This window comes from Mauremys reevesii, linkage group 12 (assembly GCF_016161935.1).
Source record: "Mauremys reevesii isolate NIE-2019 linkage group 12, ASM1616193v1, whole genome shotgun sequence".
In the NCBI taxonomy this organism is placed as follows: Eukaryota; Metazoa; Chordata; order Testudines; family Geoemydidae; genus Mauremys; species Mauremys reevesii.
Genome location: NC_052634.1, coordinates 51329354 through 51355528, shown reverse-complemented (window position 1 = coordinate 51355528; position 26175 = coordinate 51329354). Strand labels below are relative to the sequence as shown.

The 26175-nt window shown below is 56.3% G+C and overlaps 4 non-coding genes across 4 annotated transcripts; 1 reads left to right on the top strand and 3 right to left on the bottom strand.

Moving 5' to 3' along the window:
- Positions 1 to 9574: 9574 nt before the first annotated feature.
- On the bottom strand, positions 9575 to 9648 carry TRNAI-AAU. The gene has a single exon. It is a non-coding gene; the product is annotated as a tRNA-Ile (tRNA).
- Positions 9649 to 9761: 113 nt separating this feature from the next.
- On the top strand, positions 9762 to 9834 carry TRNAA-UGC. Its single transcript has one exon. It is a non-coding gene; the product is annotated as a tRNA-Ala (tRNA).
- Positions 9835 to 21390: 11556 nt separating this feature from the next.
- On the bottom strand, positions 21391 to 21462 carry TRNAT-UGU. The gene has a single exon. It is a non-coding gene; the product is annotated as a tRNA-Thr (tRNA).
- A 1560-nt stretch (positions 21463 to 23022) lies between these two features.
- TRNAE-UUC lies at positions 23023 to 23094 on the bottom strand. The gene has a single exon. It is a non-coding gene; the product is annotated as a tRNA-Glu (tRNA).
- Positions 23095 to 26175: the final 3081 nt, after the last annotated feature.

Below are 26175 nucleotides of genomic sequence, written 5' to 3'. Positions count from 1 at the left end.
AGGGACACTCGGTAGCTGAGGCATGTGGGACACCTCTGTGGTGAGGACAGGTGAAAAAATGCTGGATTCAATGAAAGCTGAGACCATAGGAGGGGAAGGTAAATGGCGGCACCACACAGGGTCATAACACTCAGACACGGGGCTTCACTGTCACTGCCCCTGTGTTTTCCATCATTTCTATCCTAAGGAACACACCATCCCCCACACACTGTCACACACAACCTTCTCCCCTTGAGCTCCATCCCACCCCACCACTACCCCTACCCCTACCCCTCTCCCCCACACACGCCATGGGACACAGCCTCTCGGTGACTCCCCAGATGGGGGCTTGTCTCTGCAACTCCCCAACAGGGGAGCAGAGAGCCGAAAGGGCCACAGGATACCAATGGAGCTAGGCAGGGATAGAAAAGACTTCCCCTCCATTCTCTTCTCAAGAGTCCTGTTAATCTCCCCCATGGGACGTTCCAGCACCGGGTGGGCTCAAAGCACCAACCTTCCTCTCAGCAACGGAAGGGGGAACCAGCTCTATCACATGGAATGAGGCTCCCCACCTCTGCTGCTGCCATCCTGCAGCCTTTAATATGGATTTGTTTTAGCTAATGCAACCCCCCCACTCCGCTAATCCATCCATGAAACATGGAGACAAGCTCCTGAAAACAGGGCCCAGTGGTGCAATGGGGTAGTGCCCAATAATTACAGAGCAGTGCTGAGTGGAGTCATGCTGAGGTTGTGAGTTCAAACCTCATTTATAGCACTAGTTTCCTTTAAGCAAATGGCTTCTGCCAATCATTTTGCCTGCAGAAAATACAAGTGCAGCTCAGAAGACACCGAGGTCCCCTTGTTTTACAGAGAGCAGGGCAGATTCCACAGATCTCCCAGGCTCTGCTCTCCACCAGCCGCCTGTGTCAGGAGGGGTCGAGCAGAGCTCAGAGCACTGCCCCTGACTCCCCCTCAGTCTTTGCTCCCCAAACCACCTGTGTGCTCACCCTCTTCGCTGTGAGACTCAAACCCTGCCTGGCTTTCTGTATGTTGGGTTTTTGTTGTCTGTCATGTTGATGTGCATGTGGGTCCTGTATAATTTTTGTGGATGCCTTGCATAGTTTTGTGTGTGTGTGTGTGTGTGTGTGTGACTTTTGCATGCAGATTGTTTTTTGCTAAGTATTCTTTTGGTATGTGGTTTTTGTGCTTTCTTGTTGTGGGCTTTTGCTGTATTTTTTGGTGTGGATTTGTTCTATGTTTTGTGTGGCTTTCCCTTGTGTGTATATGGCTCTGTGTGCTGTGTGGGTTTGGTTTTTGTTTATGTCTGTGTGGGCCTGTGCAGTCTGTGATGTTCTCTTTCTCTCTATTTGTCTCTCTGTTTGTATCTTCATGTGTAAATTCACTGGAACTTTTCAAAATTTCCACAGCTTTGCCAATTTTCACCAGGAATTTTACTCATTAACAAATTCTCACTTGTTCCCTACCAGTTGGTGACCATTGCCCCAGGGGCCTGTCAGTCTCAGGGTCCTGATTTCCCATTGACCCTTCCCCCTTCTATTGGAACTGGGAACTAGCCAACCAAAAAAACCCCACTCACTTTTAGTAAAGGGCCAACAGTCCCTTACACAAGCTGGGCCTGTGAGGGAGGGAGAGCTCAGTGGTTTGACTATTGGCCAGCTAAACCCAGGTGTGTGAGCTCAGTCCTTGAGAGGGCCATTTAGGGATCTGGGATAAAAATCTGTCTGTGGATTGGCCCTGCTCTGAGCAGGGGGTTGGACTAGATACTTCCTGAGGTCCCTTCCAACCCTGGTATTCTATGATAGGGTCACCAATGTTCAGAGAAACTATCACAAGCTGGGCCCATGGTGTAAGGTTTGGCATGCTGGAATCTGAGTTCAAATCTCAGTGGGACATTATGGTAAATCCCTGGAGATCCAAGCGCTTTCCTATCTCCAGCTGTCTAAGAATGAGTTGTTTACCTTGTGCTGAGTGACTCATACCCACTGGAGCCAGGTCTCTGGTGGGAATGGGGTTTAGAAGTGGCTATGGTTTGACTGGGTGTTTGGGATTTCTGATGCCCACAAGTTTGGCCCTTGTGCTTTCTACCACACTTTTCCTCTTGCCCACATGGCGCTTAAAGAAAGGAGTGTCAGGGCCAGGTTTCATAGTCAGGGAAAGGCAGGAGGGAGGCAGAGTCCCAGGCTGGAGCCCAGCACCTCTCCTCCTCTGGGCACCTAGGACAGAGGCGGCTGGTGCTGACAGCTCCAAGGGAAGGCTTAAAAGCCACAGAGCAACCAAGGGCAGGGCAAGAGGAGAGGAGAACCATGCCTATGCGTAGCCAGCAGACAGCCACAGAGACACCCAGCCAGGCTGCTCCCTGGCATGCCGAACCCCCACTGAAAACCACCCGCAGCCAGCTGCTGATGCTCTGTGGCCAACATCAGAAGATGGGAGGAAAGCAGGGCCAGCCTCCTGGTGGGGCCTCTTACTGTTCCCACTCCAGGTGCTCACTTTGGCAGTGGGGCAGGAGATTTTACCCCAAGAGGCTTTTCCCCAGCTGGCGAGAAGCAGAGAAACACCCAGGCTCCCAAGGCGCTATGTAGCAACCCCCTCCAGCACAGGGACAGGCGCACACTTGGAAGAGGGAAACTGCTCCACACGCTAGCCCGGGCAGCCGCCCATTTTCTTTGGCAAGTCAGGAAGGGCAAAGGCGAGACTGGAAGCACCTGGGGCTCATGCCCCAGCCTTAGTGACACCCAACCCCCAACTCCTTCCCGGGGCTCTAGCTGAAGCCAGAGCATTGGCCTGAGCAGCCAAGAAGAGGTTCCAGCCCTGAAGGGAGCAGGACGTTCAGCCCAAAGGTAAAATTGCACAACCACGAAGGGACTCGAACCCTCAATCTCCTAATCCGAAGTCAGATGCCTTATCCATTAGGCCACATGGTCACAGGAACAAAACCTTTCCAAGCACTTATTTGGAAAAGGCCGACACTGTGTTTCTCAGGTCCTCTACTGAATGGGGCCGAGACTCTCTGGGCACAAGAAGTCGAGTTCCCAGCGAGATGTGAGACAATTCTCTGGAGCCAGGTACAGGACTTTGGCAGGGAGGCTCAGGGATGAGGGACTGGGGTGCAGCGGACAGACCAGCTATCTAGGTGCTTAGATTTGGTCTCACTGAGGAGGAGGAGGAATCCTGCTGACAGGCAGTGGCTGTGGAGAAAAAGAGGGATCTCCAGGCTGCTCAGGTCTCCTTCTTCCAGCTCCTCATCTGGCTGAGCTGCTCCACCGGCCTGGACAAGTCCTCTGCATGCACAGCAAATAGCCCAAGAGCCATTGCTGCCCAAACCTGTGCTGGGGGGTGAGCTTCTGTCTTCCCTGTCCCATCTGCCCTAGAACAGACCTCTAGATTGAGAGAGACAGTCAACAACGATTAAGGCTAAGATTATATAAAGGGGGTCACAGAATTTGTGACTTTCAGAGATCTCAGTGACATTTTCCGCCTCAGCCCTGGGGCAGGAAGACTGGGGCTGTCGGCCAGTGGGGGCCTCACAGCTATCAGCCACCAGTGGCGGAAGGGGCTCCCACAGGCCCATGCCACCACGGATGGACCCCACAGCTCCCAGCTACTGTGAGCAGCGGGAGGCCCCCAGAGCTCCCAGCTGCTGTGGGTGGATCCCAGAGCTCCCAGCCACCACATGTGACAGGGGGACCCTGAAGCTCCCAGTCGGGTGACTGCGTTATAAGTCCGGTCAGCGGTGCTGCGGGGCTCAGGCAGGCTGGTCCCTACGTGTCCTAGGGCACCGCACTGCGCCCTGGAAGTGGCCAGTAGGGCCCCCCTGCTGCACCGCTGACCAGGAGCCGCCCGAGGTAAGTCTGCACCCCAACCCCTGCCCCAGCCCTGAACCCCAGCCCAGAGCCCCTCTTGCACCCCAGAGCCCTCACCCCTCTGCACTTCAACCCCGTGCTCCAGCCCAGAGCTTCCTCCCACACCCCAAACCCCTCATCCCTGCCCCACCCCAGAGCCATCACCCCGTCCTGGACCCCAACCCCTGCCTCAACCCACAGCCCCCTCCTGCACTCTGAATCCTCGGCCCCATCCTGCAGGCTGGAGCCCCTCCTCCACCCCAAACCCCTCATCTCCCACAGCCCCCACAGGCAGACCCTGGAGCTCCCAGCAGCCATGGGTGGTCAGGAGCCCCCAGCCCCACCCCACTGCGTACGGACCCTGGAGCTCCTACGCGCGGACCCCCGACCGCCCCGCCGCTGCGGATGGACCCAGCACGTCCCAGCAGGCCTGTCCGGCGGGCGGCCCCCGCAGCCCCACGTCGTGGCTCACAGCCCCTGCACCGCCGCAGCCCGGGAGCTCCCGGCCGCCCGGGCAGGAGAGCCCGGCGCCCAGACACTGCAGGCCGAGCCCGGAGCTCCCAGTCACCGGGGTGAGGAGGAGCCGCAGCCCGGAGCTCCCGGCCGCCACAGGCAGGAGAGGAGCCCCGGCGCTCAGACACCGCAGGCAGAGCCCGAGCTCCCAGTCACCGGGCGGGGGTGAGGAGGAGCCGCAGCCCCGGGAGCTCCCGGCCGCCCGGCAGGAGGAGCCCCGGCGCTCAGACACCGCAGGCAGAGCCCGGAGCTCCCAGTCACCGGGGTGAGGAGGAGCCGCAGCCCGGGAGCTCCCGGCCGCCCGGGCAGGAGGAGCCCCGGCGCCAGACACCGCAGGCAGAGCCCGAGCTCCCAGTCACCGGGCGGGGTGAGGAGGAGCCGCAGCCCCGGAGCTCCCGGCCGCCCGGGCAGGAGGAGCCCCGGCGCTCAGACACCGCAGGCGGAGCCCGGAGCTCCCAGTCACCGGGGTGAGGAGAAGCCGCAGCCCCGGGAGCTCCCGGCCGCCCCAGGCAGGAGGAGCCCCGGCGCTCAGACACCGCAGGCAGAGCCCGGAGCTCCCAGTCACCGGGAGGAGGAGCCGCAGCCCGGGAGCTCCCGGCCGCCCGGGCAGGAGGAGCCCCGGCGCTCAGACACCGCAGGCAGAGCCCGGAGCTCCCAGTCACCGGCGGGGGTGAGGAGAGCCGCAGCCCGGGAGCTCCCGGCCGCCCGGCAGGAGAGGAGCCCCGGCGCTCAGACACCGCAGGCAGAGCCCGGAGCTCCCAGTCACGGGGGTGAGGAGGAGCCGCAGCCCGGGAGCTCCCGGCCGCCCGGGCAGGAGAGGAGCCCGGGCGCTCAGACACCGCAGGCAGAGCCCGAGCTCCCAGTCACCGGGGTGAGGAGGAGCCGCAGCCCCGGGAGCTCCCGGCCGCCCCAGGCAGGAGAGGAGCCCCGGCGCTCAGACACTGCAGGCAGAGCCCGGAGCTCCCAGTCACGGGGTGAGGAGGAGCCGCAGCCCCGGAGCTCCGGCCGCCCGGGCAGGAGGAGCCCCGACGCTCAGACACCGCAGGCAGAGCCCGAGCTCCCAGTCACCGGGGTGAGGAGGAGCCGCAGCCCCGGCCAGTGCAGGGGCCCTGCAGCTCCCAGCCGCCGCGGGCGGGCGGACGCCAGAGCCCCCGCTGCCATCGGGACCCCGCGGCCGCCCCGGGCAGGACCCGTCACCCCGCGACCGGCAGGAAACAGCCGCGCGCGGAAGCGCCTCGCGCCCTGTGACCCCCCCGGTGCTGCGGCTTCGCGCCAGGCGGGAGGCGGCGCCGCGGCTGCGGTCTCCGTCCTCCGCCCGGCAGCGGGACCCGCCCCGCGCGGCCTCGCGCCGCTTCTCGCGGGGGGCGGCGCTGAGCTCTGAGCGCACAAGGCCCTGGCGGCCCCGCCCCGCATCGCTGTCAGGCAACGTCACCAATGGGAGCTGAGCCTGTCAGAAACGTCAGGTGGGGAGGGCCCAATGGGAGACCAGCTTCCAGAGACCCGCCCCGCGCGAGGGCCAATGGGAGATCAGCTGTCAGAAAACACTAGGCAGGCCAGCACCAGCCAACCAGGAACCGCCCCTTATCTCAAGCACCCAGACAGCCCCGCCCCCACCTGTCCTATGCCCCACAGCAGCACCCAGCACCTGGGGGCTCGTGTAGCGCCCAACAACAGCTGCCAAAACAGAGTCTCAATTCCCCTCCCCCACCACTGCTCTTCATTAGGTAACGAGACACCCACCCAAACACCAAAAAAGGGGGGGGGGCGGCAGGGGGCACTTTCTGTTTTCACAACCAACCTTCCCCCCCCCCCCCGCAGCCCCTTCCCCATGTCTGGCCACACGCTCCCAGCTCAGGGTGACCACACACCCCGTCGGGGCAGGCTCTGCTCAGCCCGGCTCCCCACAGCCCGCACTAAACATGTGGGGCCCAACCCCAAAACTTACTCATATTTTACCCCAATGGCCCAAAACTGCTGCTTTTAATTTATGCAAATAAGGTGCTGCCACACTCAGGCCACGCCCCAGCTCTGCCGTGGAGCCACCCTGCAGAGAACCAGGTGATATTTAAATTAGTCAGGACGTCGCTCAGTCATTGCCCTCTGCTCCCAGCAGGTGGCGCCGGAGAGCCCCGAGCTCGCTCACTTCCCTTTCTCGCGTCGGCTTCAGCCCCCGCGTTAAAACGCACCAACCGGGGAGCAGGAGTGCGGGGCTGCTCCAGGGTGACCAGATGTCCCATGTTTAAAGGGACAGGCCGGTTTGGCTGGACTTTTTCTTATATAGGGGCCTATTGCCCCCCACCCCTATCCTGTTTTCCACAGTTTCTTGAATGTCACCCTATGGGGCAGCTCTGCGGGGACGGACTTGCACACTTGGGAGCCATCAGCCGGATCTGCGTGCCTGGGAAGCTGCGTCCCTCCAGAGGCGCTTGAGAAGCCAAAGGGGCCGTGGGGGAGTTTGTGATGAGGTGACTGTGAAGTGTCGAAGGGGGAGGGTGGCAAGAGGAGGTTTTGAGAGGAAAAATGGTGCTGCTGAGCTGGTAGGGGAGGGCAAGGTCCCAGGCGGGTGTTGTGTGAGGAGCTGTGTAGGCCCCGAAAAGCGTCCTGCTGGGCAAGGGCAGGTGAGGAGGGCCAGGGCTGTTGCTGTGGCCAAAGCCTTTGGGAAGCAGAAGAGGGCCAGGGGTGCTGTTGCCTGCTGGGGCCCATGCGCCGGTGTAGGTGTACGCTGACCATAGCTGGTCTGTGGGAGCTGGGGCCACTCACCGTGCCCCTTTCCTCGTTAGTATAGCGGTGAGTATCCACGCGGGAGACCGGGGTTTGATTCGCTGGCGGGGAGGGTGACCCCTTTTCAAGGGGGGAACAAAGAAATCCCTGGCCTGCCCACCCCATGCCTTCCATTCTCCTTCTACGGCCACTTCCCTTGGCACCCCGCACTGATGACTTTCACCTCCAGAGAGACAATTACCTCGCAAGGACGCGCTCGCCCTAGCCAAAGCCTCTCCCTGGCCTTCCGCCCCCGGGCCCAGCTTCGGGGCCTGCACGTGTGGCACGTTTCAGAGCGGCAAAGGGAAATAGGCTGGCGAGGGGCATGAGGACAATGGCCCAGACAAACGGGGAGGGACCTGGTCCAGGGGTGGAGGAAGACAGAAAAAGGGACAGGCATGGGATTGGCTTCCTGTCTTTTTTCCTTTGCTCAGCATTTGACCTGTGACTGTAATGGGGAGACTTGAGAAAGACCTGTGGCCGCTGGCGAAGTAGGTGGCCGCCCCGAGAGCACAGAGCTGAGCATTTTCCAGTGTGCTGCTTCCTGTACCCCCAGCGCCTGGCCGTGATCATATAGTGCTTAGTACTCTGCACCGTGGCCGCAGCAACCTCGGTTTGAATCCAGGTCACAGCATTGCTTTTTGGTGGGGAGGGGCTATCCTGCAGCACGCCTCGTGGTTTTTCCATCCTGGTGTTACAGAGATAGTGTACTTTCTTTCTTTCTTTTAATAAAATCCTTTTCTTTTTAGAACCTGATTGATTTCTTCCCTTGTTTGGATTTTCAGGGGAAGTGGAGGGGGAAAAGTGAATCCCTCTTTGTTTGATTCAAGGAGTTTGAATCAAGGTATCTTTCCCAACAACTAGGAGAGGGGGAAGAAGGTGGGGGAATGGTTTATTTCCCTTAGGGTTACGAGTCAAGGAGTTTGGATCTGTGTTCCCCAGGGAAGGTTTGGGGGAACAGGGCGTGTGCTAGAGGGTGGCAGCTTTACCAGATCTAAACTAGGATTTAAGTTGAGAGGGGCCCATGCAGGTCCCCATCTTGTGGATGCTAAAGTTCGAAGTGGGGAATAAACATATGACGGGGCGATGCCCGCATTCTCCCAGCCTGTCGACTAAGGGCTCCTGATGAGCGTGGTGGACGGGAAATTCGGCCATCTGACTTTTGGCCTTGCTGCCCGTAGCGGTCAGGCCGAAAAATCAAAAGCCATCCTCCCCAGGCCCACAGCCACCCAGGGACTCCTCTGCACCATCTTGCCTCCACGAGTGCCGCACTCTGACCAGCTGAACCAGGCAAGCCACGGGAAACTTCTCAAGGTCTTCCCCTGGTGTGGGCTTGGATGCGAAAAGCACCTGGCCGTTCATCAGCTGTTGCAAGAAGTGTGCAGAGTAGGAGTAGCGATGGGGCTGTAGCTTTCCACAGCATCTCAATTTGGGCAGCTTTCCATTCCCCTTTTCTGTGTAATGTCCCTCCCATGGGTTTCACTTGCGGAGCTGTACGACTCTGGCAGGGTGGCCATTTAGAAATCTTTTCCTTGCTTTTCTTTTTCGCCTGGCCCCAGCGTTAGGACCGTTTGGGTGTTTCAGTGTGTGTGTTTTCCCATTGGGAGGCATTTGGAAGTTTGGAAGGGGAGCCGAAAGAGGAGTCTTTTTCACAAGCAAGTTGGCTTTCTGCACAGGTAGGGCCCTTGGCCGTAAAGCTTAGCTCCGTCAGTGCGTCTACATGGGGTTCCTCCAGTGCCTCAAGAGCCCGTGCTAAACTCTCGGTGTGGGCGTTTGGCTTGCGCCAGTCAGAGTGCGGTGCCTGCTTCTTCCCAGGGCCGGCTCCCGTGAGGCGCGCATAACTTGGGAGGAAAGGGGTAGAAGAGAAAGCAAGTGAAGCTGACTTCAAGTGGTGGTGCCCCTGGGCGGAGTGGTCCTCCTGCTCCTTCCTGTCGGAGGGGTGGGCTTGGGGGGTCTGGCTGTGGGCAGTGGGAGGATGGTGTCCAGGGAAGTCCCAAAGGTCACCCTGCGCCGGCGGAGTGTGAAGCCTCTCCCCTAGGTTGGGGTGCCGAGTATTAAGCCTTCCTCTGTGGCTTGGGCTGGGGAGCATGATCCGGTGTCGGGTACATTTGGGTGGAGCTGGCGGCCGGCAAGAATTCGGGCCATCGGGTCAACCCTCTGTGGACACTGGGGGCGAGCCGGCAGGCCTGCGATTTTGGCTTCGCGGGCGGGCAGCTCAAGCCTGGCCTCCTATGAGCCTGGAAGGCAGCCGGCCGGGCTCACCCGTCTCCAAGTTCCTTTCAGGCAGCAGGTCGAGCGAGGTGCCCAGGGAGGGGAGCCCAAGGAAGTGTCAGGAGCTTGGTCCTGCCCGGGGCCTGCGCCCAGCAGGGCTCTTGCCAGCTCCAGGCCCACCTGGTTTTGGCCTCTGCCACCCCTAGCAGTCAGCCAAAAGAGCAGAAGCCACCCTTTCCCTCCCGGAGTGGCCAGCATGGGGCTTGAACCCATGACATTGGTGTTATTAGCACCACGCTCTAACCAACTGAGCTAGCTGGCCAACGGCAAAGCCTCCCTTGCCTGACCCTTTTGGAAGGAGTCACCGGCTGGCATGGGGAAACGATGTGGCCTCCGTTATCGAATGGATGGATCGAGATGCTACCTGCCAAGGTAGGGGAATTAGCTCAAGTGGTAGAGCGCTCGCTTTGCATGCGAGAGGCAGCGGGATCAATACCCGCATTCTCCAGCGGCAAGGCAGCCCCAGGACCTTCTCTTGCCCTTCTTTTAGAAGCCATGGACAGTCAGCCGGCTCAGCTTCTCCAGTGGCCTCCATCCCTCTCCCCGCTTGGCCTCCCAGAAAGCCAGCCCTTGCGGAGCACAAAGCTCTTCCTCCCCGGCCCTTCTCCCCCTTGCGCTGACTGGGAGGCTGGAGACAGCTGGTGGAAGTTAGCTCAAATGGAAGAACATGGGAGAAGTAGTCAGACCCATACACACATTCTCCAGCCTGCTCTGCTCTGCTGGGCTGGGCTCTAGTGGGGGACCTGCACCTTTCTTTCTGAGCTCTCACTGGAGCACAATCCCTTTCCTCCTCCCTCCATGCTAGTCTACACCAAGCTCATTGGCCGGGAGGGAGAGCCACTCAAATACAGAATTACTCACATCCCAGGGGTCCCTGAAGGGAATGAGGAGATGGGCGGGGTGGCACGCGATACCAGCTCAGCTGAGACTGTGAGACCTCGCAGCCTCCTGATCTCAGGCAGCATGGCAGCCGTGGAGCAGAGCAGAGCACGCAGACAGCTTGGAGACAGCCAAAGCGGGGAAGGGCTGCGTTGGTCTGGAAGAAGGAGTCGGTGGTTGTCTATCCTGGTGGAGGCAGGGTCGCTTTGCTGTATGCTGGGCCAGGGGCCAGGGAGCCTGCTAGAGTTGCTGAGCTGGGCCTGCTCCGGGCTTTGCTTGGGTTAGAGGAAAGTGGTGAAGATAAGAACGGCCCTCCTGGGTGAGACCGATGGTCCATCTAGGCCACTATCCCGTCTTCTGACAGTAACCGATGCCAGGCGCTTCAGAGGCAATGGCCAGAGCAGGCAATCGTCAAGTGATCTATCCCTGCGTTGTCTTCTGAAGTTTGGTGCTTGTTTCAGGGGCTAACTCTCAGCCCAGACACACTCCAGGGAGGGAGCGTTGGTGTTTGTGCCGAGGAGCGTGGCTGGGACTCGGACCCCCTTCTCCAGCTCTGGGTAGCGCCTCGCCCCCACCCCCCCATTTCAGGCTGTGTTCTGCTTCAGGCCACAGAGCCCTTGCCTTTTTTTGCCCGGTGCCTGAGAGTCAGGCCAGCTGCGGGGAATTAGCTCAAGCGGCAGAGCGCTCGCTTTGCATGCGAGAGGTAGTGGGGGATGCTGCCCGCATTCTCCGAGCCTGTCGACTAAGGGCTCCTGATGAGCGTGGTGGACGGGAGAGTCGGCCATCTGACTTTTGGCCTTGCTGCCCGTAGCAGTCAAGCCGAAAAATCAAAAGCCTCCCCAGGCCCACAGCCACCCAGGGGCTCCTCTGCACCATCTTGCCTGAGCTGGTGGAAGTGGAGCCTGGAACTGAGCTGATGTGCTGAGGGTTATTTGCACTGTGCGCTTCACATGGAGGTGAAAACACGGGGCACAGATCTTTGAGCACAACCCTCATCCTGAGGAATGGTGGCGGGGGGGGGGCTGCATAAAGAGAGACCGGCTCTCCCTGGCGGGGCTGCAGCGGCTCTTCACAGGGGCAGTCCCATGGCCAATTGGTACCAGAGTTTTGCCGGCCTCCTTTCGTGGGCTGACCTGGCTCCTCTCTCTTTAGGGAGACTGGTGACCCCAAACTTTCCAGAAACCATCATAGCGAGGCCAACCTGAGCACAGACACCTGCTCAGCACCCCGGGGTGCAGCCCTGAACTCCGGCAATCAGCTACGCTCAGCTGCCGACCCAACAAGCGTTACACGCAGGAGCCTTCGTGCCCCGCGTGTTCAGGTCCCTCCCAGCGCCAGCTTTAAACTCCCCTGCTCAGTTCTAAGCTTTAGCCACACGGGGGCAGCCCGGAGCTCAGCCAACGCCTCCCGTTGCTGGTTGCGTTTCCCGCTCCTCGTGGCAGGTTCACACCCCGCAGGCAGATCTCTGAATCGGAGCCGAACCGTTCCCCAAATCCAGCGCTTTAGCAGCAGCTTTGCTAGGAAAGCGCTGACGTCCCCAAGTAAAGTAAGAGCCAGAGCACTGTGTCCAGGATCTTCTATCGGGCCCCTCACCGTGGTGTCTGTCAGGCGCAAGGAGAAACCAGGGAAATGTTTTCATGGCGTTTCAGGGCAGAAGGGGCCATTAGCTCAGCTAGTCTGACCCCCGAATAACACAGAATTACACCATGACACACATTGATCCCACAGAGCTTAGATAGATCAAAGCGTTTCAGCCCTCAGGAAGGAGGCTAAACTGGGTGCCAGAGGCAGTGAACCAGGGCCCCCAAGGCAATGGCAGGGAGCTGACGAGGTGAAATATGCCCTGATGATCCCAGCAGGCGACCCACCCCCATGCTACAGAGGTGGGAGTCCCTGTTCCTCCTGCCCTTAAGAATCTCTGGTGGTAAGTGGGTCCCCCCAGTTCCCCAGGTAAGAATCCTCCATGTGATTTCCCTGGCTTCACCTCCAGATAAGAACATTGTGTGGAGGGGGTGGGAGGAAGGTTGTCTGGCAGATCTGTAAAGGGGAATTGTGTCTCCCTGTCTGGCCCAGACTCCTTGGAGGAAGTGATCTCAGTGTGTCTGGCTGTCTCCATTCCTCCCACCCATAAGAATCCCTGGTGTGTGGGTGCACCCTAGACCATTAAGGATCTCTGGGGGGTGGGTGTCTCTCTCCCCTAGTCAGGATCTCTGGGGCGTGCCTGTATAAAAAGAGACTTTGACTCACCCAGGCTGGGCTGCCATCATGGAACAGACCAGGTCCTTCTGTGGAGGGTTTACGTTCCTTCAAGGCCGTGATCTCAGTGTGTGTGGGTGTCCCTGTCCCTTCAACCCTTAACAATCCCCGGTGCGTGGGTGCGCCGGGCCCCATTACAATTCCCTCTGTCTTACCCATGAGGGATCCGGTGGCTGTGGGTGTTCCCCACGCTACTGGGGGTGTCTGGTGCCCCTGTCCCTCCTGGTTAATAGTGGAGTGTGTGGGTGACCCCCCGCCCGTTAAGGATCCGTGTTGTGTGGATGCCCCCGTTCTTCTCATTAAGAATGGTGCAACGGAGCATAAGGGTGTGTCCCCCACCCCATGAACTAGCTCCCGTGTGTGGTTCCCCTGACCCCATCCAGGATCTGTGGTGTGTGGGTGTCGCTGTTTCTATTTTCAAGATCTGTGTTGCAGGGGGCGTCCCTCCCCCCAAGTCAGAATCCCCAGCGTGTGGGTGCTCCCATCCCCCCAGCCAGGCTCTGCGGGGTAGTGGTGTCTATGCATCCGAAGAAGTGAGCTGCAGCTCACGAAAGCTCATGCTAAAATAAATTTGTTAGTCTAAAGGTGCCACAAGTACTCCTGTTCTTTTTGCGGATACAGACTAACACGGCTGCTACTCTGAAACCTGTAAAAAGAGACTGTGTCTCACTGTCTTGCCCAGGCTACGCTGCAGGGGCTATTCACAGGTGCGATCCCACTACTGATCAGCACAGGAGTTTTGACCTGCTCCATTTCCGACCTGGGCCGGTTCACCCCTCTTTAGGCAACCTGGGGACCCCAAGCTTCCCCAGGATCACCATATTGCTGCTGAACTTAGTGTGGACACCTGATCAGCACAGCCCCTTACAACCCAGAACTCCTGAGCTCAAGCGATCCGCCGGCCTCAGCCTCCCCAGGAGCTGGGATGACAGGCACCAGCCACAGAGCCCAGTTTGTTTTGTGGCCTGGCAGCTGGAGCTTTAAACTCTGCTTGTGAGCTCTGTGCCTTGGCCAGACGGGGACAGCCTGGAACTGGGAAATGCTCCTGCTTCCCCCGCCCCCGTCTCATGTCGAGCTGCAGGTGCCGCTGTCCTGCCAGGTAAGTTCCCGGCTGTTTCGGTGCCCCCTTCCCCCACCCAGGTGTCCGGGTACCTCTGCCCTCCATACAGAATCCTGGCTGTGTGGGTGTCCGTCCCTCTGCAGAGGATCCCGGAGTGTGGATGCCCTTGTCCCCCCCCCACAACATCCTGGGTGTGTGGGTGCCACTCTCCCCCCCAGTAGATCTCTGGTGGGTGGGTCCCCAGGGTGTGAGTGCTCCCATCCCCCGATACAGGCTGGGGGGGGGGGTATAACTGGCTCTCCCTGTCCTGCCCAGGCGGTGCTACAGCAGCTGTTCACAGGAGCAGCAACCCCACTGTCACCCTGCAGCTTTTACCTGCTCCAGGGGTGACCTGCTTCACCCTCCTGTGGGAGCCCGGGGACCCCGAACTGCCCAGAATCACCTGATTGATGCCGAGCTTAGCACAGACACCGGCTCAGCATGGCAGGGTGCAGCCCTGAGCCCTGACAATCAGCTTCCCTCCGCCTCCTGCTGCACAGCGAGGATCCCACGCGAGAGGCTTTGGGCCCAGTTTGCTCAGGAGCGTCCCAGGCTCCAGCTGTAAACTCTGCTGGTCAGTTCTGAACTTTGGCCACATGGGGGCGGCACTAACGGTCCCATCTAAACGCTGTTTGCGTTCGGCCCTTCGGATCGCAGATTGTAACCCGCGGGCAGATCTCTGAGTGCAGCCAGATCCCTCCCCAAACTGAACATTGAAGCAGCAGCTCCCGTTGGAAAGATCAGGATTTTTGCCTTTAAAAACAAGGGAAATATCTGCAGCGAGAGACTGAAGAAGCTCAACTGATTTCATTGACTCCATAAATGTTCCTCTGTGTCTCCCTAGGAGTCATGCCCCACATTTTGGGAGCCACTGAACCCTACTCGCTAATCAGGGGCTAGTGATGCCAAAGCCCAGGGAAAGGGAGAACAAGTGCGGGGCCCCCAGCACTGGAGCCATGTGAAGGGGCTGCAGGAGAGGGGCAATGGCTGGTGGCCCAGGGAGTTAAGAGCAAAGGGGGCACAGGAGGGGGCAGGAGTTAGGGGTGAAGGAGGCGCAAGGGTTGGGAGTGCAGGAGCTAGCGGTAAAGGGGGAGTGGAGATCGTCCAGGGGCAATGGGGAAGTGCCAAAGTACAAGCTTTGCCCAGGGCACCATTTCCCCTAATGCTGGTCTGAGCAAACAATTGGAAATGACCCTTCAGTGAGACCAGAACCATCGTGTAGAAAAGCCCCTTTGTTAAGTGGTGGTGGCTGAGGGCTTAGGGAGATGGGTTAGAAAGCAACGGGCGTCTTTCTGTGGAGGTTTGATTCTTGCCTGCTGGGCAAGGCTGGTGTGTGGTGTCTCCATGGCTGCACTTTCAGTGTCTGATGTGCCCCAGGGACCCAAGTCTAGACATATTCAGAGGCTCTATGCCAGCGTTTCTCAAACTTCCTTTCACTGCAACCCCTTCTGCCAAAAAACTTACTACATGGCCCTGGAAAGAGGAACCAAGCCCCTCCACACTGGGCAGAGGCAGGGGAGACAAAGCCTGAGCCCTGCCCCAGTTAGGAGAGGGCAAAACCAGAGCTTGAGGGATTCAGCCCTGGGTGGTGGGGCTCAGACTTTTGGCTTCAGCCCCAGGCACCAACAAGTCTAATGCCAGCCCTGGCAACCCCATTAAATCAGGGTCACATCCCACTTTGGGGTCCTGACTCACAGTTTGGGAACCACTGCTCTATGCTGAGGGGAGAGAGTTTTCCTGTGGGTGTAGTTAATCCACTCCCCACGAGGTGGCAGCTATGTCAGTGGGAGAAGCTATATCGGTGGGTGTGCAAGCTGTGGTGTTTGCCACATTTAAGAAGTTTAATCAAACCCCATTTTTAAAACCACCTGTGGTCTGGGAATGGCAAAGGAGCTCAATGAATCTGGGTTTGTCCTTCAAAGTCCTGGACATCACGATTCCACACTCTTAGTGTCATGGGGCTATTGCTTAGTGGGAGAGTGCTTGACTGCAGTTCAAGTAGTCCTCAGTTCAAACCCCAGTGTTCTCTTATAACCTTCTTTCTTTTTTTAAAAAAGGGAAAACATTTTCATTTCCATTCTCCATTATGTTCAGGGGCTCCTCTATACGGGGGTGCTTGATATCAATGTAAACACTCAATATTTCGCTGTCCAAATGCACAAAAACCTAGCGAAGCTGTCCATCAGCTGAAATCAGTTCCAATCCTCTAAGTGTCTAGTTTATGTTTTCATCAATTAAACAAAGGTATCATACGAATGTACATTTGCAGATCCCTCTTCTCCAGGAGCTGTGCTGTGCAGAAGAACAAGAGCCACATCCAGCTGCAGTTCAGGAGTCTGATGACCAAAGAGCCAATAAATGTTCTGAGGGCTGGAGAAAAATGCCTTCTAGTGAGTTATTGAACGAGCTCAACCTGTTTAGCTTATCAAAAGAAGATGAAATGTGACTTCATTGAAGTGTTGAAGGGCCTTAATGGAGAGAAAAGATTGGGTATGAAAGGACTCTTTAATCGAGCAGAGAAAGGCATAACAAGACCCAGTGGCTGGAAGGTGAAAAGAGACAAATTCATATTAGAAATAAGACACAAATATTCAACAGTGAGGATGATTCACCACAGGAAGAAGCTACCACGGAAATTGATGGATTCACCATCTCCTGATGTCATCTAATGGAGACTAGATGCTTTTCTGGAATGTGTTTGCCCCAAAAGTAGCTCTGGTGTCATACAGGAGGCCTGTGATATGCAGGGGGTCAGATTAGATGCTCTAATGGTCTCTTCTGGCCATAAAGTCGACTAATTTCTGAAAAACTGAGTGTAGCATTGGGAGCAGCGTCTGATGTTTTCCTGTCTAGCCGGCTTGCTGCCTAGAACGAACGCTCCTTGAGTGGGGTGATCCACAGGGAGTAGCTCAAACCTCCACAGTGCCTGGGCAGGGGCAGGGCATTAGCCCAGCAAGGGAGGGGTGTGGCAGTGACATCACAAAGGCCTTTTGCAGGACCTCAGACTATTGGTCAAAGGTGGTGGGGAGGTGGTGACCTCACAGAGAGATGCTGACATCAGCCAGGCAGGACAGGGGCGAGGGGCCAGGGAAACCTCAGAGACCCCTGTGGCTTTGCTTCAGCAAGTCTCCTTCTCCAGGTCTCTCTTTGAGGATTGAGAGAGTATTCGGGTTCACGTACATGGGCACCAGGAGGAACCTCTTTCGAGTTTTCTCCCTCCCTTTTAGTGAGTTTACTAGAAAACAGCCGTCCCTGTTTAGATGGTAAGAGCCTCCTCGAGGTTTGAAACCTGTTCAGTCTGATCCATCTGGTGACCATTGAATTCTAGGCATGGAAAACATGAGCTTAAGGAGGCAGAATTTTATTGCGCACCTGGGATTTTGTCCCTTAGAATCAGTGGGGTCATTAGGGTTTGTCCTTTTGGTTTCACCTTTTCCTCCATCCGTCTCTCCCTCCTTTCTCTTTGTCTCTTGCTTCTTTTGTCCTTTCTCCTGTTCCCCTCCCAACACCAGGAGGGGTGTGCGTATGTGTCTCGGGTGAGTGCTCTGCAGCTCCCACTGTGGGATGTCCACCCAAAAATGTGGGGCTGAAATAGTGCTCAGGCAGTGATCCCCACCGGTGACCTGGGCCATCCTTTGGGCGAAAGCCCTCAGCCTGCCGTCCTCAGTCTCTACCCTGATTGGCTGAGCAGGGGGTTATTGACAGGGAGGAGACTCAGGTCCTTGTTGTTCTCTTTTAAGCCTAAGGAAATAAGTCAGAACCTGTTATATGTTTGATGAATTTTGCTGCTCCTCTGCATTAATGGTCTCTGAGCAGTTCATGATTCTCTCTAACAATGCAATTCTCCTCAAATACTTGCTGAATATTTATTGTGCACTGTTGTTGGTCTGGAGCTCATCTGAGAGCACTTTATTCAGGTCATTCAGTGTCTGAAATTCAAGATCCGATGGTTAGTTTAAAAATCAGGGCTCTTGGGTCCTATTCCCAAATCTGCCAGTGACTGGCTGTGTGACCTAAGACAAGTCAATTCTCCTTTCTCAGCCTTAGCTTCTCCCTCTTTCAAGTAGGGATAATAATGATCCGCTCCTACCTACCTCATGGTGGGTGGGGATCCATTGGCGAGTGTCACTAGGAGTAGTGTGTAATATGCAGTGTCCTATCACATTTACTCAGAGCAGATTATGACATAATAGAATAGCTGAAATAGTCTATTTGATTTGTATTTTTTTATTTTGAAATTGTTAAGAGCAGCAACTACTTAGCTCAGACTGAAGCATCTTATCTAATGTTTGAGATCTAAGTGTCTCCTCTTTGTGTGCGATGAGACAATTTAACACACTGTGACAAACAGGAGATGCTTTTGTTTTGCAACAAAATATTTGTGCAAAGAACTTTCATCCCACTTGTTTTGATTTCGAGAAACAAACTGGTTTAGTCTGAAGGGGATTTTCTGACAGAAATGGTTTCAATGAAATTTCCCCACCATCTCGATTCCTGGGCTCTATCCCTTTCTCTGGGGTTTTTTGGTCCATTAGAACAGGAGTCAGGACTGTTGGCTTCTCTTTCTGGCTCTGCCACCACCTTGCTGTGTAGGCCCTTGGGAAGGTCACGTCCCTTCTTTGTACTTCAGGCTTCTCCCCAACTGTCCAATGAGAACAGGGACAGTTCTCGAACTCTGGGCAGTCATTTTCAGCCGGGCCCCGGCAGGGATAACTAAAAATTTATATAGATATATATATATGTATATATAAAAAAGACTTTCATTCCTTAGGAACCAGTTCCCTATAAAAAGTTCTGATTTAAGGGATGTGCCACAGTATGTATTTTTTGTACCAATAGCGTTACCATGCGTCCGTATTTTCCCAGGAGGAATTTTTAAATTTTTAAACTTTAAAAGTTCCTCCCAGACAGTGATTTAAGAACCAAAAAGCCTGACATGTCCAGGAAAATACGGGTCCATGTTAACCCTACCTAAAGTTCTTTTTTAAAAAGATGGGTCTGAACTAGAAACGAGCTCCGTTTCACATGTGTGGGTCCCTGCCACTCCCTGGGGGGGGCGCTAGTGTGACCAGATGTCCTGATTTTATAGGGACAGTCCCAATTTTTGTGACTTTTTCTTATATAGGATCCTATTACCCCCCACCCCCGTCCCGATTTTTCACACTTGCTGTCTGGTCACCCTACGGTGTGCACATGTGGGGGTTCCAGCTGCTCCCTGCCCCCCTCATTGAAGCAGGTGTGCAGGGTTACTGCCCTGGGAACTGCAGGCACCAGTGGACATGGGGCTGGCTGGAGGCAGGGCAGGGGCTGACTGGAGGTAGGGTCTGGCTGCAGGCAGGGCAAGGGGTTCAGGGCTGGCTGGAGATGGGGTGTGTGGGACTGGCTGGCTTCAGGCAGGGGGGTGCAGCAGGGGTTGGCTGCAGGCAGGGCAGGAGGTGCAGGGCCGGTGGTGTAGGGCTGGTGCGGGCAGGGGGGTGTGGGGAGCTGGCTGGCTTCAGGCAGGGCCGCAGGGGGTACGACAGGGGTTGGCTGGAGACAGGGTGCAGGGCTGGCTGCAGGGGGTGCGGGGCTGGTGCAGGCACGGTGTGCAGCAGGGGCTGGCTGTGGGCAGGGGGTGTGGGGCTGGCTGAAGGCAGGGGCTGGTGCAGGCAGGGCAGGGGGTGCAGGGCTGGCTGGAGATGGGCTGGCTGTGGGCAGGTGGTGTGGGGGTGGCTGGTGGCTGGGGCTGGTGCTGGCTTGGCTGGGGGTGCAGGGCTGGCTGGTGATGGGCTGGCTGCAGGCAGGGGGTGAGGGGCTGGCTGGAGGCAGGGACTGGTGCAGGCAGGGCCGGGGGTGAGGGGCTGGCTGGGGGCAGGGCGGGCAGGAGGTGTGGGGCTGGCTGGGGCAGGGGCTGGTGCAGGCAGGGCAGGGGTGAGGGCTGGAGGCAGGGCAGGGGTGCAGGGCTGGCGGGAGAGGGGCTGGCTGCAGGCAGGGGGTGTGGGGCTGGCTGGAGGCAGGGGCTGGTGCAGGCAGGGCAGGGGGTGCAGGTACAGAGGGTACAGCCCACCCTGTACGGTAAGTGCCCCCTCCCCCCTCAGCACCGGGGTAGCAGCAGCAGCCCGGGGCTTGGGGGCTATTTAAATGGCCTGGGGCTCCCCTGCTTCCACTGCCCCGGCCCTGTAAATAGCTGAGGGAGCCCTGGGGAAGCTGTGGGGCTCTGGGGGCTATTTAAAGGGCCGGTGGTAGAAGCAATGGGAACCCTGGACTTTTAAATAGCCCCAGCAGCACCAAAACCGCCCTACCCAGCCCCTGCTGGAGCCCCAGGCCCTTTAAATTGCCCCCTCAGGAAGACGGGCCACCCTGGTACAGCGCACCAGCTCTTGCCAGTACGCAGTACCAGGGCTTGGGCACGGGGCCCTCTTAGGGGTGGGGCCCGATTCAGGGGAATCAGGAGAATCGGCCTAAAGCTGGGGTGGGGGTGGGGGTGGGGCAGGACTTGGTCCCATTCTGGACACCACCAAAAATTATACAGACCTGCTGCCCCCGTCCAGCCCAACCTTCTGCTGATGCACCTCAGCCCACACCCCTGCAGGGTTTGAAGCTTCCATTGCTTAAATTCCAGGACACTGAGGGATTTCAGCTCCCCTTTGCCCAGAGGGAACCTTCACCCCACTCCCAGCCAGGTTCTTGTCCATGGGATCACTGTAGGGGGCTGGGTCCCGCTGGGTCTTTTCTCTCTCTATGACAGGCCAGGGTGCAATAACTGGGGCATCTGAGCACCCAGGACCTTCTGTGGGGCTGCCATTCCTCTTCCCCTTCTGTGGTCTCATCAGTCATTGACTCCAGCCTTTTTTCTATCCATCGTCAGTGTTGGTGAAAACCAGTGTCAATGAAGCTTTTCTGTAGTAGGCCTGAAACTTTAATCGACCTAACAGGAACAAGGGACGTACATCTACCTATGTCAGCTAATTGCTTATTCGCTTGTTTGGATAGCTTATCAGCCATTTTGGCTCCTCAAGTGTATGCAGCTGTTTTTCCATGTATGCATCCAAAGTATCTAGTACAAAGGGTCAACGGATGTATCTTGTGTCCCCGTCAGAATGACAAATGTATCCTCAACAGATGTATCTTGTTTCCCCCACAAAATGATATATGTACCCTGCGTACCCAATTATCCCCTAACAGATACATGTACAGGTTCTACAGGTCAACCAAATGACGTAGACGAACGTAGGCTAAGTTGTTTGTTACTGATTATAAAAAGGCCCGTTCGGGCTTGTGGTGTGTGTCTCTTTCTCTGGCACTAGCCGAGAGGAGCACCCGCTCAGCTGACCGATCCATAAAGGGTGTGGTACTCGTCTTCCTGTCTCCGTGCCTCCTTGGGGTAATTAGGTAAGCTCCGGGAAGCAGGCCCTTTGGCTAACAGTCAGCACCATCCCAAGCAAGCTGCACTCGCCTCAAAAAGACAGTGTCCCCTGCTGGGTGTACATCACTGACCTCCCTCCTCTCTGAGCACTGACTGCCCCTCTGTTTCCTGGCCTCTCAGTCTGTGCAGATGGGACCTTTCCCTCCAGTGCTGGAGGATTCGCCCGTCTCATCTACCCTTGTCCCAAGCAGCACAGCGGGTGGGAATCTTACATGTACCAAGGTGACTTAGGAGCAGAACCCCCCCAGACCTTCCATGCAATTGGCACTTGCCCTTCACTGAGCAGGATTGAAACCGGTGCAGGGAGACTGCTGGGCCACATCCCCTCTGGGCGTGAGCAAAGCAGCAGGGTGAAAAAATCAACCTGGAGATGGTGGGGATTGAACCCAGGATCTCATACATACAAAGCATGTGCTCTACCACTGAGCTACATCCCCAGATAGTCTTTGCTTGCTATGGGTTACACCAGGGGTAGGCAACCTATGGCACGTGTGCCGAAGGTGGCACATGAGCTGATTTTCAGTGGCACTCACACTGCCCAGGTCCTGGGCACCAGTCTTGGGGGCTCTGCATTTTAATTTAATTTTAAATGAAGCTTCTTAAACATTTTAAAAAACCTTATTTACTTTACATACAACAATAGTTGGTTATATATTATAGACGTATAGAAAGAGACCTTCTAAAAACATTAAAATGTATCACTGGCATGCGGAACCTTGAATTAGAGTGAATAAATGAAGACTCGGCACAGCACTTCTGAAAGGTTGCTGACCCCTGGGTTACACTCAGAGCCCTCTTGTTTCCAGAGCATCCAGTGGCCTAAGAGCAGCATGGGGGACACATTCCCTGCTCTGAGGGCAAACCTGCTGTCCTGGAGGTTGCTGATTCTTAGGGGTCACTTTGCAGCAGGGCCAGATTCGATGTGTGGGTCAGAGAGAGTGGGTGCCTTGGACTCAGGGTGCAGAGATACAATCAGGCCTTTCCCCTGCATTGGGTGAGGGGTGCTGCCACCCCGTACAGGAAGGTAATGGGAGGGGAGGGGCGCTGTGAGTCACTCAACATCTGACCCTGGTCGCAGAAGTGCTGTGGGGAGCTCCAGGTGTTTCTAGGATCTGCTTTTTCCACCTGCCTGTAAAGTCCAGCTTTCCCCAGCACATTCACTGCGGTGCAATTGGGTCACTGTTTCCATGGCTGAACAGCAAAGAATCACTCCCAGTTTCCCTTCTATCAGCAGCAGGATTAGTCTGTGTCAGTGATTAATGTGGTGGATCTAGTTGTAGATTGTTATTCATTCCCCTCCTTGACAATTCACACAGTCCCTTTCCTACTCAAATCCCCAGCACCTCGGTGATCCTGGTAGCAGGGGTGGGGCCTGAGATTTTCAGGGTCCTTTTTACCCTCCACCTGCAGTGAACTCAGCTTTTCCCCCATCCCAGACAATCCATGAAATAACAACAGGGGCATAAAGAAAGAGGGGAGGGAACATCTCACGGCCAGGGCTGGATGTGCCCAGGGCCCCCTGCTTTGCACAAGGGACAGAGAAAGATCTTGCTGTTCCTGTGTCTGTGCAAGGAAAATTGTGCTTCCCTAGGAAAGAGAGGCGGGAAATGGCCCCATGGTGGGACAATATCCTCAGGATTAAGACCTAAGGACTCAGGCTGAGAACTGATAGAACTGCACTCATCTGGGATTTAACAAATTCTCTTCCATGGAGCAGGGCCAGATCCAGCGTTTTTGGCACCCCAAGTGGAAAAAAAATAAAAAAGCTGCAGCTCTACCTCTGCCGCTTTTGGCCTCAAGTCCTTCGCTCTGAGAGGGACGAATTGCTGCTGCAGCCTCCCCTTTCCATTGACCGCCCCAGGGACCTGCTTGCTGTGCTGGTGCCTGGAACCAGCCCTGCCATGGAGACACTGGGAAGATGGGGGAATCAGGAAAATACCATGGATTTGTTTATGTTATAAGTGAAAAACTGAAGCAGTTTTGGTTTAAAGTCACTTTTCCCTGACTGGGAATTGAACCCAGGCCGTGGCAGTGAAAATGCCAAATCCTAACCACTAGACCACCAGGGAGGTGAGAGTGTTGTTTTTCTTCTCACTTATGTTACACTTTCTTAGGCTACTTTCTATCCAATTTCTGAAGTTGTTCCATTGTCCATTCCCTGAGGGGCTAAGAGCAGAAAGTGCAGGAATCCCTGTACTCAGGGTCACAACCTCAGCCCAACCCAAGACACTGAAACAAACACAAATCATGCTTCCTCCAGCAGGATCACAGAGCAACACAAAGAAAACCCAGCAGGAACAATCCTCCTCTGCCTTCATTTACCCCATCGCAACCCTCTCAGCAGCCAACTCTTGCGGGAAGGACACTGAGCTGATAGGAGCTCTGGCACAGAGACCAAGGGAGGGGTGTTGCACCCCAGCGGAGCTGATCACATTCTGACTCTGGAGGAGGAGGGAAAGGCCATGGCCACATGATGGGGCCAGTATGTACCACAACATGGTTCTTTTATGTGGGATGACTCTGAACACTGACTGATCTCCACTCCCTTGGATTTGAAGAGATGTTTAGTTTTGCACATGGGAACCTATAAGGCTGATGCAATGTTATGGATGGTGACACTACGATTAAAGGATTATTTAATATTGTAGAAATTGTTAAAAACTCTTAGCTTAAACTGGAACTGCCTTTTGTTAAAGGCTGGTTTCCCCACGTCAGTTCCATAAGCTCTGCTAGAAACACCCTGGCTTCTCTCCTGCCTCGGTGGAAACTGGAGCCCTTGGGGAGGGGACGTGGAATTGATTTGTTTGCTGTTGAGAAGGGAGCCAGGCCAGTTCTCTGGGAATGAGAACTCCCAGCATCTTCCCAGCCCTGCCCAGGCTGCTGCCCTGTCCCAGCCTCTGTTCCCCTGGGGGCCCTGTGTTTTTGACTCTAGAGCAGGCTGGGAGCAGCAGCTGAGGCAGAGGACAGCCTGGGCCGGGCAGATAAGAAGGAGTTTAGCAAGCAAAAAAGGTAAAATGGCAAGGGAGTATTACCTTGGACTCGGCATTTCTCCATTGGTCTGTCTGCTTTGGGGCAGGGACAATAACACGTCCTGCTGCATTCGTTATTTCAAAGGGAGGTTTAGGATTTTCATTCTCACACACAGTGCACAAAGCAGGACTCAACCTTTGGCGTAAACTAAACAAGCTGCTCACAGATTCTGGCAGCCACAATGAGCATTCAGGTGAGAGCTCAGACCTGCCCCTGTCCCATAGGGAGGGTGTCATCTGTGTGGGGACTGGACCACTGACCTACCTGCTCCTAACTCCCAAACTTTCAGTAACTCTATTATCAGTGCCTGTGAGTGTTATTTAAACCATAAGAAAAACCACACTGGGCTAGACCAAAGGCCCAGCTAGCTCTGAATCTTGTCTTCTGACAGTAGCCAATAGCAGGTGCCCCAACAACCAGGCACCACTGGGAGTTGAACCCAGGATCTCCTGTTTACAGGACAGATGCTTTAAGCCATGGTGCCTGTGGGTAGCTATAACACACTGTCTGCCCACACCTGACTCCCTGCCATTGCCACTGGGGCCTGACAAGTTTTGCTTTTGTTTGGATTCTGTAAAGCAGAGGAGCAGGTGAAGTTTTACTCCTAAGGTGGGTGTGTGATTCTTTGCACAGGTCTATGCTGCAAAATTAGGTCGGTTTAACTACATTACTCAGGGGTGTAAAAAAATTGACCCCCCCCCCGCCCCGCAATGCAATTCTATCAACCTAACCCATGTGTAGATAGCGCTGTGTCAACAGGAGGGCTTCTTCCATCAACAGAGCTTGGGGAGGGACTTGGTTAGTGAAGACCCAGAGAACAGGTGGCCCATGACTCTTGCATGTGGGGAGGCTGGGCATGAGCGCTGGAAGCTCCCTAGAAGTTAGTCCACCTCTTGCTCGCTCCTCTCCTCCCTCCTCCTTACCCGCTGCTCGTGCCTCTACACCCTCTGCCCCAAGGTCTGCCCCCCACCCACCTCTCTGCCCCTCCCGTGACACCCATCCTGCCTGCCACCCACACCTCTCTGTCCCCTCCTGTGACACCCATCCTGCCTGCCACCCACACCTCTCTGCCCCTCCTGTGACACCCATCCTGCCTGCCACCCACACCTCTCTGCCCCTCCTGTGACACCCATCCTATCCACCACCCACACCTCTCTGCCCCTCCTATGACACCCGTCCTGCCTGCCACCCACACCTCTCTGCCCCTCCCCTGAGACCCGCCCTGCCCACCCCCCACACCGCTCTACCCCATCCGTGACACCCATCCTGCCTGCCACTCACGCCTCTCTGTCCCCTGCCCAGCCCAGCCCAGCCCCCCCCCCCGCTGGCACCTCTCTGCGCCCCCCCCGAGACCCGCGGTGCCCACCTCTTTCTTCCTGCTGCTGTTGTGATTCCATGAATCATCAAGGATGGAATAAAAAGCTGAGTTTATCCAGGGTGAGGAAAGAAAGGAGCCACCAACCCCCTGGCAAAGCTCAGTGCCCCAGAGAAAACCTGCCCCCTGCTATCGCAATCACTGATGTGCTGGGGATATGACGGAAAAGGGACTGTCTGAATTAAGGCAGGGCCCAGGGGATGGAGGGAGCTGGGGGGAGCACTGGGGGCTGGCAGGGAAGTGACTCTGCACAAGCGGCCCCTCCTCAGCCCATCTCTGCCCCCCTGTGTCTGTGGCTCCCAGCGCTGCTGGCCCCACTGACATCCCCTCTCCCCCCCCCCCCCCGGCTCTGGCTCCCCTCAGGAGTGGCCGATCCAGCTCCAGGAGAGCAGGTGCCCCCTGGGAATGGGACAGGGGCCAAGTCTCCCAGCCAGAGCGGGAAGGGGGCAGCCCAGGAGTTCTCAGATGGGGGGTTACAGCCCCTCGTGGGGGGGATGAGGTTATTATGTGGGGGTCACAAACCGCCCAGCTCTGCAGACAGCAGCAGTAAGGGTGGCAATGGAGCGAAGTCTGCTGTGAAAAGTGATATTGACAAATGTCTTCACACCCCCAGTGTTAAACAGGAACTATTTAAAAAACCTTTTCTGCTTATAACAATAATTCAATCGCTGTGTGTTCTAGGCTGAATTTAAAAGTGGGGAGAAAAGTTAAACTCATTTGAAAGAATTGGGTTATAAATTAAGCA